The sequence below is a fragment of the Fistularia commersonii genome, chromosome 20 (genome assembly GCF_037954325.1).
Source record: "Fistularia commersonii isolate RoL2024-O1a breed Wild chromosome 20, RoL_Fcom_v1.0, whole genome shotgun sequence".
Lineage (NCBI taxonomy): Eukaryota > Metazoa > Chordata > Actinopteri > Syngnathiformes > Fistulariidae > Fistularia > Fistularia commersonii.
Window position 1 is genome coordinate 11,390,367 of NC_141303.1, and position 13,565 is coordinate 11,403,931.

Sequence of the window (13,565 nt, forward strand, 5' to 3'; positions counted from 1 at the left end):
GAAAATCAGTATTGGAAAAAGGAGGGAGGGAGAGGGGATAAAGAAAACATGGGAACAAGAGAGCAGCTGCTATTAACACTGGACTAAATTGTGTAATCTTATCATCTGAATAGGCGGTGACGCATAATGTGATTCAACCTGAGCCACTAATTATGGATTTTGCTCAAATTACAATCACACCTTTGAAACACACCTTGAAGAGGATGGGCTTACACTGTGATTACATTTCTGCTTAGTATGGTTGCATTGTTATGAGAGCAATGTGAAAAAAAAAAAAGGAAAGTAGCATGCGCCCTCTTGTTAACATACTCAGATTATGTTTAAAAACTATTTTAATCTATGATTACAGATTTACCACAGAATCAAAAAGACAAACAAATGGACATGATTTTGTGAAGCCCAGAATAAAGAGGTCAGTGACTAGTACTAACAGGCAGGAAAATGGTGAGAAAAAAAAGATCCACATAACCATGTCATCTTCCAATGAAAGCTAAGGTGAGCAATACCACAGGAGCCCGTCACATATAATTCAAACTTGAAATTCACGTGAAATGTCACATGAAATTCAAACATTATTAGCAGCTTGAGTCCTGTGCCTTAAAACTTCCACTAAACAGTTGTAAAAGTCACAACAGTTAGTACTTTAACTTGCTTCTAATTCAAAAGCCACAGCAATACTGAAAACACACACACACATACATAAATACATGCACACACACACACACACACACACACACACACACACACACACACACACACACACACACACACACACACACACACACACACACACACACACACACACACACACACACACACACACACACACACACACACACACACACACACACAAACATATATAGATGTATGAATACATATATATGAACAATATCTCCCAGTAAAGTAGGCCACAGCCTCCATGATGCAGGTGGAAACTGTGGATAACAATAGAGGAAACCAGCAGTGACTACCATAAGAATACTGGTAATTGTAATCATTTATACAGATTCTCTTTTGGAGTGAGGAGGACGGAGAGGATCAGGAATTACTCCATCAGAGGGACAACACGTGTTAAATAATCCAGAGATAAAAAGCCAGCCTGGGGGTTTGGTCATGCACAGCGGAGGGATTATGAATATATGCTGAGGGTGGAACCTCCAAGCTGGAGGCTGAAAGGTAGACCAAAGAGAAGATTGTAGATGGAGTGTAAGATGATAGTTGGTGTGAGGAGAGGGTGGAGAGAATCGGTTTCGATGAAGGAGGACGATTGGCTGTGGCAACCCCTTCAGCAAGCAGCTGAAAGGAAAAGAAGGAGACTGTAATCATCTACACTGAAATATGGGGTGGGGGGCACCTTCAGTGGTTGCTGTCGATTCTCTGTGATCAGAAGTGGGTAGTGAACTGAGGACGGAGGAAGCAGAAATTCAACAGAACACGGGTGAAGATATAAGAAGTGTGTAGACAGCGAGAGAGCAAAGGAACACCAGTCAAAGGGACATAAAAAAATATGAGTTTGGGAGAAAAAGTGAGAGTGAGGACATGGCAATCAGAAGAAAGATGGTCGCTGTGAAAACTTAGCAAGAGGGGGGATGAAGAGTTTTCCCTAAGGGCTTTAGTCCTGACTAATAGAGAGGGGGAGTTCTATGAAGACCAGTAGCCAACAGCTCCTCAGTTCGTTGCTCTCTGCTACATTACCACGATTTCTTTGGCTGAAACCCTTCACTCTGTGTCCTCCTATTCCTGCAGTGTGCAAAAAGTGATGAATTTGCTTATTCTGTTCCAAACTCAGGGCCAAAGACTGGCGGCGAGGAGAAATTAAGCTCCAAATGCTGGCTGCGCGTCGGTCTATAATGTTCTGGAATATGCTACTTTACACCAAACTGACATGACAAGGGAGTATATGATATTTTACCGCAGTAGCTCTCTGCTTGGATTTTAAATGCTGTCTTTTGGCAGCCGAGACAGGTGAGGCATCTGGCATAGCGGCAATGTGACAAGCGGAGTCACACGCCTGCCCCGCCGATGTGGGCTGGAGACGGGCTGGGCTACAAATCACCAGAATGATTATTACACTCATCTCTGCAGTGCATGCATGTCTGAAGTTGAGCATCTTACTGTCTACAAGAGCACTTTCTTCTTGCTATATGCGAGAAGGAAAGAACAATGAGTTCAACACTTTATATAATCAAATCTATTAATAAATTGCATTATAAAAACGAATCACACAAGTGATTCATGTGACTACTTTACTTTGTAAACTATAAACTCATGTGGAGGGAATGATTTTCTGACAGATCATTACATAAGCATAGCTGTACACAGGCAAAAAAAGTAAAATAAAATATGTACAGTATTTCTATATATTTACTTTTTTAATACATAATTAATAATAATTAATAATGAGTTAATTAATTTACAACGAATTAATTTTAACCAAATAAACCCCTTTAAACTTGCTTAAAATTATCAAACAACTAAAAGATGCCCCAACATTAACATACAAACGACTGTACTTTGCTGCAGATAATGCAGGAGCAGGGATACACCTTAGCAAAGGTCTCCTTTCGAAAATTCACAAAAGGAATAGCCAGGCATCATCCGATTATAACTGTGTATTAAACCTTAACCTGATAGATGTCCTCGCTTTGTATCTTTTTTTTTTGTTGTTGCAAAGACACGGATGGTATCTTGTGGAACACTATTAACAGTTTTGGGCAACACGGCGGTGCTGATAATTCACACAAAACCCAGGGTGCACAGCAGCCGTGCCGCTAATTTGCATGGGGATTTTCCACACTCTTCACACTGCTTTTTCTCACCGTACTGGTGTGAAATGGCTTTTTAGTTTTGCAAAAAAAAAAGAAAAAGAAAAAGATGGTGTTTCACTTGGGTGTTTAGAGGCCTTGGTATAACTAACAGAGGGTCGACTTTGGTGACACTGTAACCATAACTGTTGTATAACACAGCTGAGGTCTTTTCAGCATTGCTTTTTGTGGACAATCCTTGAGAGACTGTGTTTGTTGCACAGAGGCCCGAGACCAGCGTTTGGTCAGGCAGAAGGTGGGCTTATTTTTAAGAGAACATGTTATTGTTATTTGTCGTCTACCTTACGGTTTGAGAGCATTTTTATTGCGTTATTGATGTGTGAAAGTAAATTCTCTGAAAAAGATTGCTCTTTAATAATGCTTTCCTGAAAATGGTCAGGAATGGTCAGCTCTCCGCCCTGCCATTCACTGCCTCAGCGTGGGCGACTATGGAAAGCAACTGTAGCCATGGTGAGACCTTTACTTTGTCAGGTCTGCAGCAAAAGTGTCAAACAACCCTATTTCTCATATTGCATTTTATGGGACTAGCGTAAATCGAGAAGCCAAGGGATGACATCATATTTGCTGTGCTCCGCCATTCTCCCGTTTTCTTTATTTTCTTCCATTACTTTACATTACTTTACCCCAAGTCCATCTCAGATTAACAATTCAAGCTTTCAGGTCATATTGAACTTAATTCCATCCCTCCCACCATTTCACTCCCTTGTGTACCTCAACTGCAGCAAAATACAGGCATCATAACACAAGTCATATTGGCAGAACTCCCCGTCCCCGTCAGGTCGTGTTTTTTTGCTCGGGGACTATATGCCTTTGTTCGCCTGAATTCTACACTCCAGTGTGACGTCTGCCACTGCGCGTCTGCATCAGCTTCCGGTTGGATACTCCTCCGCTGTGACCTCTTTGTAAGTCTTTTGCAGCTGATGTATGGATCATAAAAGTGGCTTCATGTGTTGTGTCTTTGACCGCTTCATTGGGTGGTTTGTTCTGCAGTTTAGGTAAACCAATCCCATAAGCAATTTGAAGGCGTTTGCGCTTTCTTTCTTTACCACATTCTTCTGGGGAACAATAAAAGACGAGAGACAAGAGTTAAAAAAGGTCCCTCTCTCACTTAAGGGATATGAAATTCCCTAAATGTGATTAAAGTAAATTACCAGCAAAATGTCTTCCCTGACCCTTATTAATGGATAAAGAGAGAACTGCCACGGTATCGCTCCTTTCCCATTCCTGCACAAAACAGGACCTGTTGCCTGAACCACTTTAATTAATCAGTGATGAAACGCTCACTGCATACCGTGCCAGGCAATGCACACCTGAAGCAGTCAACTAAAAACACATCCTTGTATAGAGTGAATGAATAACCACTAAGATAAAAACTCCTTCCTCTTCCTGTCATGTGCAATGTGCTATGGTCTTACGAGCGGCGTGGATTTACTCAACATGGCTGCCATAAAAGGTAAAAGGGAAGAACACTTGAATCACTGGCAGAACATTCTGCCCTGACTGGGAGCTGCTGCATCCGTGTTTTAGTAACTGTCGTCAGGATCAGCCGAGAGACAACATAAAAGAACATACTCAATCATTGTTATTTGAAGTATTTAGAGGAGGTTTGTTCTTTTGCTCTCAATGTATATAGATGTGTGCGCCATACAGTACTACAACAAATACTGAAAAAATAAGGATTCCGAATGGAAGGAATAGACTGGATAATGATGGGACTTGAAACGGCTTTGCTGATAAAAATCCTAATTTGAGTAACCCTCCCGAACAAAGCCTGGAACAGGATCTAGGGTTTGTCAATTTTTTATATGTCTTCAATGCCAGATTTTAAAGGGGTTAGATATAGTGCAGTGTAATTGAACTATTCCAGTAATCTGGAAAAATCAGAGTGATTTGACCCACTAAAGTTAAAGTGTATTAAAATCGAACATAGATAAATGAATTAAAATAAATTCTCACAACACAGTAACCTTAAATATGCTTCATTGAGAATCAAAATTCATCTACAGCTGATGGGATCGAGGTTACTTTGGCAAGCCTGTGCAAACATATTTCAAGCACAATCATATGGACTCAGATGGTGGATGAAATGTCACAGTGCCAAAGAGAAGGCTCAAGTTAAAGAATTCCAGCACTGATAACCATCTATTATGAATAAGAGGAACCTGAGATGGCATGCCAAACAGTTGAATTCTAGATTTGGTCAGAGAAATGGCTATTTCAGGTTTTTGATTTTTAAATGTTGATTTAGTGAGGTGCAGTGTTCAAAGCGCTGATTCTGATCCTTGACAAGTTTTTTTTGGATTTACAGTGAAATTATTTTATTTTATAGATATGTGTGTGTGCGTTTATACACACTGATGGATGACATAATGAAACAAATAGACATAATGATAGATTTACAAAATAGACTTATCAAAGCTGTTTTGTGATCTGAGACATCTCAAGTGTATCCTTCTTGGCCACTTTAAGAAACATAGTGAGACCTGGTCTGAAGCAAAAGTGGCCTAGTTTAATTGTTTATCCTCAGGATAACGTGGCCCCAGAAATTTGCCAAAACAGACCTGAATGTCAGGCAAAAAGAGCTGGAAGCACACAGAGACACAGGTGAGTTTGCACAGACCAAGCTTATGGTTTTCTGATTTTGGGTCACATACTATACATTGACCCTTGTTTGTCATTATAGTACCGCACTAATAGGCAAAGATTGAGGGACTTTTCTTTGGATTTTGAATTACTGAGTGTAGTAACTGGGCTTTCATCCCACTGCTTGCTTGAGGCTGGAATTCTCTGCATTTTCAACTATCCAGTTCCCGTGTCTCCAGTCCAGGGGTTGGCAACCTTTACTACTCAAAGAGCCATTTGGCCCCGTTTCCAAATCGTAAAGAAAACCCACACAACCCTTTTGGAATTGAAAATTATTAACACTGCATATAATATTTTTTTTTGCCTTTATGTATATATAAACAATATGTGTTGATTTTTTTTTTTTTTTTTTTTTGATCAATGAACAACTTCAGAGAAAACGAATTTACATTTCTGCATGCAACAAAACATTTTATATTCTGAAAAAAAGAAACTGGGTTGAAGGTTACTTTTAAGCAAAATACTCAATGTCTAGTTGAGTCTTCTTCTATTTATGAAAAAAAAAAAAAAAAAAAGCTTAACTTAAATTATAATTACCGTCCACTCTGTGTGCTGTCGTCCTTTTACTGCCATGTGCAGAAAGAGCGTTAAAAATATTTGAACACATTTTATTTAGATGTTACAAGACCGCTATAATCTCCAAATTTAAAATTACATTTCAAAAATGAACATACTGAAATAAAATACATTTTAATTAAAGACGCAGATTATTTTCAAACCCCACAGGTAGCCGCATCAGAGGGATCAAAGAGCTGCAGGTGACTGACCCCTGCTTCTAGTCAAAGCTGTGCAACTGACAATCATCGTTTCATGCTGAATATTCAAGCATTCAAGGAACTTTTATTATCATACCAGTATGCAAGCCAAATTAAGGTTATTCCCCTGGGTGATGGCAACAATTTGAAAAAAGAATCACTTCCCATTTTTTTCCTCGGAAACTTCCTCTCCAGTCCTCTCAGTTTGTGGCCTTACCTTTGACAAGACCAAGACTGGTTTCCCCAGCTGCATAAACAGGAGATGCTCAACTTGAATGCAGCATCACTTGAAAAGTCTTATTTTTTCATTAAAAACAAAAGAAAAAAAACAAAAAAACAAAAAAAGAAACCTTCAGTGCAGTGCAGGGAGAGGTGAGGCACGGAGGTTAATGGTCTGAATATTGTGGCTGCATTGTAGGCAGCTAAGCTCTTTTCAAGTCAGCACAAAGTACCTGATCAACCATGCCCAATGCCTCCAACAGACCGATGAGTTATAGTATTTTAGCAGTTTTTTACACCACGCTGTGCAACACAGATTATTGGCAAGTCTCATGTGTTGACCGTACAACATGACAAATACTGAACAGCAAGCTAGGATGCGAGTTTACGAAAAAAAATTATGATGTAATGATATCCATCTATGCCACAGCATATTGCCTCATCCATCTGCACTACAAAATTCCAAAGAGGAAGAAGTTGATTATTTGCATCTAGATAAACTGAACCAATGCAGCATAAATACAGGGGGGAAAGAAGAATCTTTGGCTAATGTACTACTTAAAACATTAATACTGCTGACAATGGATGTAATCTAGATGGCAATTATGGTCAGGGGTTTGGCTATGACTAGATCATCATTACAAAAAAAGGTTAAGAAAACAAAGATAAAAAACACATCATTTCATGGGGACAACAGGCTGGGCAATTTCCCTTGATTGAAGCTTTTGATTTGATGGAAATAACTGAAATGACTACTGCCTGCAACTGCACTTTCCTCTAAGCTATATTGCCGTGTCTCACTACTACATCTGTGCTGCAACCTATCAATAGCGACCAAGCTGAGCTACAAAATGCTTCCTCAATATCAAATCAGCCCTTGGGCAGGACCAAGGATTTCATCTGAGTCGACAAACAGCAGCAGCAGGTAGAAATGCAACGCTTTGGATTCTTTCCCAAACTACCCTACTGTTGTTTTTGAGGCTCTTGAAATCCATTAAAATATATATTAGCAACTAGACATTTGTCGACACACATTTGTCCGGACATGACATATATGTGTATAATAGCAGCTATATTTCCCAGACAGGCAGTTATTACACTCAATTATTGATCTGCTTGCACAAGTGGTGCGATTTCCTTCAGTGGAATTTTAGTGTGTCTTAAGATTGTTGATAACAGATAAACATCAGCCATTTAGGATACAGTCTGGATAAGAGATCATAAAATGAAATGGGCTTACTTGTTTCATTCATGCGCTACTACTAAAGAGACATAGGTAAATTTTGTACAAAGTATGCAGTGAATTTCCCATTATTAACTAGTGTTGATCTAATGCCTACACTACAAAAAGGCTTGGTACTGGCTTTATCCCATGCACTTGCCTGTATGTATATGCCAATAATGGTGTAGTTCGGTTCCCATCTCTCCGGATGTAGTAATGTCCCAGCGCCCTTCTATCCTCCTCAGTCTTTCAGATTCCACTAGCTGTCCTCTGTTGGGTCTGCTTCCGTTCCCCTTCCTGTCCGTGAGCTGTGGGCTAGCAGAGGAATGGTCTGTCAGTGACTGTGCTTGGTTGCCCGACTCCCCACAGCCTAGTCATTACTGCTGGCTAACAAGCGGAGAGCAAGGGCTGTCTGTGGCTGCTCTTCCCCTTAACTAACAAAGCGAAAGACCTCATGGGTAACTGCCGGCTGCAGCACAGAGGTGCAGCCACCTGTAGGACCCATAATGCTGCTTTCTCATTATAGGGTTTCTCCTAGGGAAAAAGATGTACATGCTGGTCCACAGGTCCTTTCAACTTGGTAGGACTAGTGGGGAAGAGAGTCAGGCACATTATGTGCACAGTTTCTCACATGCAACTGCTTTGAATTAACTTCATGCTGGCATGGCTGTATGCACATGCATGTTTTTTTCCTTGCATGTGCTCAGCTGTTGACATGCTTCCTTAATGCCATCTGATATTTTTGTTAGTGCCAGGAACGTCAGAAGAATTTCTTAGAGGGGAAGGGATGCATAAACAAGTCTGACCTGATTTAATTTGATTCCAATGATTCCTTCGGACCCGGGGGCGACATGTGGGGGAGAGCAAGACTCACAAAGCTAATGCGTATTCAAGTGTACTGAGCACAAATCAATGCAAAGGCTCAAGCTTGCAAAAATACAGACCATCCAAAAGGCTCAGATTCCCAGTCTATGCAGTGATTCCACAGAAAGAGGTAAAAGAAATGAGTTTCAATGACCAATACAATTTTTTTGCTGATCTTAATCATAATGACGCCATATTTGATCAGTTGTTATCTTGACTTTTTATTTAGTCAGTCTTTTACTTGCATTGGAAACCACTCATTGAATAAACTAAACATTACCAAGACTATAACTTTCAGAATTTGCTAACACAACTTTATTGTTTTCAATACTTGCAGTTTAGTGAAATAAATTCAATAAATGAACAAATTCCAATTTTATCAAAGAATTGAATTGCTTTCCCATACGCCTCCCCTACATTTTGATGTAGCTTTATGCATTCACTTTGTTCTACAAAACTGTCTGATGGACACCCAACCAAGCAAGGATGTTTCTTTCATGGCCAAAAATTTAATTAATCAGTTAATCAACACAAGAAATACATCAGGAACATCCATTTGAAATCGATGTCAGCAAGCTACAATGACACTTCAACCTGACAGCTTCACAGATTGCAAAACTGTCTCAATTTATGCTCAGCCGAGCCCCAACTACACGATCCTTGAATCATCCCTCAATGTCTGTTATTTTGCTGGGCATCTTTCACGTCCTAAAAAACATAACATTTAAATTTCCCAACCACTTAAGTTTTACAGCAGTTGGTGCCCAAAACGAGTCGCAGTACCACCACTTTGAATTCTATTGTCCCTCGGTGCTCGTTACTGTCAAAGCCCTCATCCAAGTCCGCAAGCAAGATTTCTTCTCTTCCACCATCTTCAAATCAGGTTCTCAAAAAGAACTCCTTGCTTTCAAACTTATCCTGAAGTCAAGCTGTCTTTAAGTGAATGCATTGTTTTATTCACTTAAACCACAGCCTTCTCATTACTTCCACCCAATGTTTTCTGGAAACCACATTTTTATTATTGTATTTCTCAAGGACATATTTCTTGAAAATTAAAAAGAAAAACTCTGCGCAACACTTTCAGCCTCTGTACTTTGATAGTGAAGACCTGTCAGTTGATTTCCTGTAATGAGCAGTGTAGTGTTGAGATTATGGTGTTTAATCCTCAGTTGACTCATCACTGCTTAGGATACATTACGTGCCTTGCAACTTCTTGCTGTTCTCCACACTGTTGCCTTTCCCTCTGATTTCAACAATCTATTGTGGATTTCAACTTGCCCTATTTTGACTAGGTCCTTTGTCAGTTTGTCTGTTCTGTGTCTGAATCCACTTGATCACTTGGCTTGTTGAATTACTTTGGAGTTGGTAAACAACAGAGTAGTTTCTAATGCTCAAACATGGATGTTCCTAGAATGTTTATAAATATTCATGAAGCGTTCGATACAAAAGTAAGCCATTTTAGTTCATTTCATTTCAAATCTCATGTGTGCACACACTCAAAACAACCTGATTTCCTTTTGCTGAATGCTATGTGATAGCATTAAAAAAAAAAAAAAAATTGGGTGGGAGAGCTGCAGAAACCAAAGAACGAGTCATGATGGCCAAGCTGAAAACGGGATAAAATAATGTCAAAACTACACCCGGGAAACCAAATAGTTCATCTACATATCTCTATTTATTTATTTAGATTTAGAAAGTGTAAATATTATATAAATGTAACAAACAAACGTGAGAGATCGGGGCCCAACTGTAACTCAATAATGCTATGACATGTTTTTTTTCTAATAGGAAGGACAGCTCTGCATGACAGATGACTTAGTGTGACTTTATGCATGACAGTGACATCATAGTTTACCTTGAGATGTCACATTCTGTGGATGATGGAACAAAAATCTGGTTCACAGACAATCTTTAATCAGAGGGAATCGTAAAATGCCTGACCTGCATAGAAACCGAGGCCCCTCAAAGTCAGTTGGTGTTAGTTTCTTGTTTGGATACTATTAGAAACTCCTGAGTCTTAAAGAAACTATTAATGAGAAACAAAGTGTTCTATTCAGTTGAACCAATAACTAGTTACTAGCTGTTTACATTGCAAAGTCAGAGGGCTTTCATCTGCTTGAGCTTGGAGGCCACATACTGTATTAGGTCACTTCCAAACTGCTCCTAAACTAACCCTTAAATCCTTTAAATGTATGAAGTCCGGGCCTGCCAGTGCACTGAATTTCTGCTGTCGATCTGTTGAGGGCCACATGTAGAGAATTCAAGGACGCAGCATCAGCTCGCCGCTCCAACCCTGCTGGACACCTCTTTACATTCATCACCATCTTTTTGGTCTTTCCATGTCAATTCCTCCTAGAAATGCACTCCCGGAAAACTGCAATCTCAACTCCACCTGGGTTGTCTCAATGTATTTTTAGAAGGTCTTTGCTGAGTCTCTTGTCTTAAATACCATGTTTTTTGACAAATATCTTAAATGCCCCAACATCAGATTCAAAAAATTACACAATTCTTAATCATGCCATGGACATTTCTACTTCTTTTCCACAAATTCCCAAGAGTGACCAACATAAGCCATATTGTCTAATCTATTAGAATTAAAAATTATGTCTGACTTACATCACTTTTCCAAGGTATATTACTTCAAGCTCTTCTCATCAATGAATTTACTTATCAGTTCTGCTGCTATTGAGCTCCATTTTTTTTTTTTTGTTTTGATTAAAGTGTATCATCATACCTTTAGCTCATTCCAATCTTTGTTGATCACAGAGAATGAAGCTATATGGTCATATTTCATCTATAGACAAACAAAACAAACATCTATAGAAAAACAAAGCAAACTGGACAGTCTTTCCTGAAACATTTAATCTATTTCAAGAGGTGTTAAAACATTTTAGACACACAGCTTAGAGTCAAGAAGTTGTGCTACATATCTTAGGTAACATACATTATAAATGATATCGATATTACCAGAGTGAGAACAACCCATTTTTCAAGATTAGCTCTGATTCTGCGATCTCCCATTGTGAAGGTGTGAACTGCCCAGAACCTTTGCTCTTTGGCATGGCAGTTGTACTCTGTGTTTCAGGGGAGAGTTGAATAGACACTCTCTCTAAAGACCTTTATCTGTTGCAAATCTATCTTTTTAACAAGAGCTTATGTGACACGAGCTGTAAAAATGGCTGTCGTAAGTTTTAAAACTGATTATATTTTCATTGCTCTGGTAATGGTGCATTTATGGGATTTTAAAAATAGTATTAACCTTTCAAATCGTGTGGTTCAGAGGTTCTGCGTTACTGTCCACTGAGACACAGGAGACACTACATATGAAAAGCAGGTGGCATGAAAAGAAAAGTTCCAATTTCCTTTTTTCCCCCCCGACAAATTAATGGGAGGCCTTTTCGTGGGATGTTGGAACTTGATTCAAAACTTGCAAATTATCTATGAATGTCTTTTCCCTCTCAATGGCTAGCGCAGACTAATGGCAGATATTAGAATTAAATGCCTTCTTGTGTCACAAATAGATTTCATTATTATTATTTTCTTAATATTATTTTTTCCTCCTCTAGGAGCCATATTATCATGGTGGAGGGGATCCGTGTCACAGTGACCACCAGGAGTTATGTTGTCTGGGGCTAAGTTGGACTTATTTCCAGTGAGGGTTGAACTCCCCCAGGGCTGTTCTTTGTCTCATATTCTGTTCATAACTTTTATGGACAGAATTTCTAGGCACAGCCAGGGTGTAGGGGGGGTCCAGTGTGGTGACCTCAGGATTGGGTCTCTGCCTTCCGCGGATTATGTGGTTCTGTTAGTGTCATCAGACCGTGATCTCCAGCTCTCGCTGGAGCCGTTTCCAGCCAAATGTGAAGTAGTCAGAATCAAGATTAATACCTCACGCTCAAAACCATGGCTCTCAGCTGGAAACTCATGAACTACCCATTCTGAATCAGGGAGGAGGTCCTGCCCCAAGTGGCAGGAGGGGATGGAACGGGAGATTGACAGGCCTATTGGTGCGGCGTCAGCAGTGATGCTGACCTCTGTCCTGGTGAAGAAGGACCTGAGCCAAAAGGCAAAACTCTCAATTTACCAACTGAGCTACATTCCTACCCTTACCTATGGTCACGGGCTGCGGGTAGTGACCGAAAGAACAAGGTCAAGGATCCAAGTGGCTGAAATGAGCTTCCTCCACAGTGCTCAGGGAAGAGTCGCTGCTCCTCCACGTGGAGAGGAGCCAGGTGAAGTGGCTTGGGCTGGTTAGGATGCCTCGCTGGTTCCGAGCATGTCCAACCGGAAGGAGGCCCAAAGGGGAAGACCCAAGACACGCTGGAAGGACTATGTCTCTAGGCTGTGTCAGGACATTTCAGGATCCCCCTGGAAGTACTAATTGAAGTGGCCGGGGAGAGGGAGGTCTTGAACTCTGCTTCTACTGCTTCCCGGATAAGCGGTAGACAATGGCTGGATGGAGGATTATTATTTTGACTTCAAAATTTTTGGCAGAATTTTGGCAATTATTCATGAGGTTATTGGGTTACATTCAGGTCTCTTCTATTTCTAATGCATGAAGATGGAAAAAATAGAAAGGTGTGAGGTACATAAAAAGCCGCGGTTATGTAAACACTCCTGTATATCTGAAAAACAATATTTGACCCTTACAACTCTTAAGCGGACTGTTGATCTGTTATTACTCTATTTTCTCCTGTAACTCATAGCAGACACGATTACCTCACATACAGTTATGACCCTGTTATGCACAGCAGTTATGATGGAGATTTAGCAAGTTACACAGAGACTTGTGGAGTGTAGCCGCACTGAAACTGAACATTGACCCCTTTGTTTCTTGGACTAAACCTCTCGGTAGATATGTATAAAAAAAATCAATGAAAACTTTAGCCGTACTGCTGTCAAAAAAAAAAAAAACTACTGTCCATCACTATGATGGTTTTGGAAGGTAAAGCTACTAACTACCATTTGTGTTAGATGCTACACTACTGTCACATGTGGATGGGACAACTTAGCAGGTCAGCATCAAAATGCTTTAAC

The 13,565-nt window shown here is 40.0% G+C and overlaps 1 protein-coding gene across 2 annotated transcripts in view; it reads right to left on the reverse strand.

Moving 5' to 3' along the window:
• Positions 1-13,565, reverse strand: part of fut8b (fucosyltransferase 8b (alpha (1,6) fucosyltransferase)) — a 107,938-nt gene that overhangs the window by 63,098 nt on the left and 31,275 nt on the right. Inside the window, exon 2 of one of the 2 annotated variants that reach the window (XM_086166807.1) lies at positions 7,825-7,979. The exons of the other annotated variant lie outside the window; for it this stretch is intronic. The gene's annotated coding sequence lies outside the window, so the exon portion shown is untranslated. The remainder of the gene's footprint in view (positions 1-7,824; positions 7,980-13,565) is intronic. 2 annotated transcript variants of the gene reach the window in all.